The sequence below is a fragment of the Myotis lucifugus genome, unplaced genomic scaffold (genome assembly GCF_000147115.1).
Source record: "Myotis lucifugus unplaced genomic scaffold, Myoluc2.0 scaffold_1048, whole genome shotgun sequence".
Classification (NCBI taxonomy): Eukaryota; Metazoa; Chordata; class Mammalia; order Chiroptera; family Vespertilionidae; genus Myotis; species Myotis lucifugus.
In genome coordinates, this window is record NW_005872096.1 from 114254 (window position 1) to 115795 (window position 1542).

Sequence of the window (1542 nt, forward strand, 5' to 3'; positions counted from 1 at the left end):
CTGCACCTAGGGATTGGGCCTGCCCTCTGCCACTCGGGAGCAGGCCTAAGCCAGCAGGTCGTTTTCTCCCGAGGGGTCCCAGACTGGGAGAGGACACAGTCTGGGCTGAGGGACCCCCTCCCACCCCCCCCAGTACACAAATTTTTGTGCACCGGGCCTCTAGTACTAGTATAAAAGCTAAAGCATAGGTGACCTGTAGATGATGGACGCTGAAGCTTTCCCATTGATTGCAAAGATGTAAAATAACTTCACAAAAATAACAGAGTAAAAAGCTGACAGATGCATCTACCAGAACTTAAACAAAATGATGCTCAATGTGTATTGTTCAGTTTGGGAAAAAGAACATATAGATCATGTCTAGTTGAACACATTTTGCTTTAAAAAGGCAGCCAGTATATATTGAACTTATATTTCTACTTAATTTTCAGTCAATTGTGTATACTAGGCTTAGTTTAGAATATTATCTTGGAGTTTTTAATCTTGAGTAAGCTCTAAGAAAGTTCTTTTAAAGCAAATTAATGAACCATGAATATTTGCACCTAATTATTATACGGTAATAATTTGGGGACAAACTAGGATGACTTTAAAAACTCTCTGTTCTATTGTGGAGTAGATTTCTCTGCTTTCTTTTTCCAATTCATTTTCAAGTAAAGGCTGTGAAATTACAGTTATTCAAGATGGGGGACCAGCAGTTCCTATCCATGCAAGTGTGTGTGTGTGTGTGTGTGTGTGTGTGTGTGTGTGTGTGTGTGTGTAAAGTGCCAATGACTTCCGAAGGGCATTGGGATCCTGTTTCCTGTATATTTCACCTTCCAAAATTAAATGCACATTTCACATCTTAATGCTAAACTTACATGTATCCAACCACAAGGGCAAAACCATTCTTTTGCCTCTATTGGAATTTTGCTTCATATTTTATACACATCCTTCTCAAAGCTTCAGACCATACCAGATTACAACTCTACATATTCAGAAGTGACAATCTCAAGGGAAAGACTCAGTGAGCACCAAAGCCCAACTGAAGCAAGTCCTCCTCCATAGGGGTGCTTCCTGCACAGCAGCTCTTCCACCTGAGTGCCAAGTCCTCATACCCAACTGGCCTGCTCAATTCATCCCAGTGATGCTAACAGCAATCAAGGCTCAACTGCAACAAGACTGCGCACACAGCCCACACAGGTGTCCAACTAGAGTGCCCAGCTCAGGTGACTGGAAAGGCTGAGCTATTGTGCCCTAAATGACACCTATTACAGAAGGCCACTCTGTCAACTACAGGAGACATAGCAACTCAACCTCATACATAGAAACAAATAAGAAAGTAGCCAAAATGCAGAGACAAACAAACACACATCACAAATGAAAGAAATAGAAGCAAGCAAACTTCTGGATACAGAATTCAAAATTATAGTCATAAGGTTGCTCAAGTATTTTTTAAAAAATATTTTTATTGATTTCAGAGAGGAAGAGAGAGGGATAGAGAGATAGAAACATCAATGATGAGAGAGAATCATTGATGAGCTGCCTCCTGCATGCCCCTTACTGGGG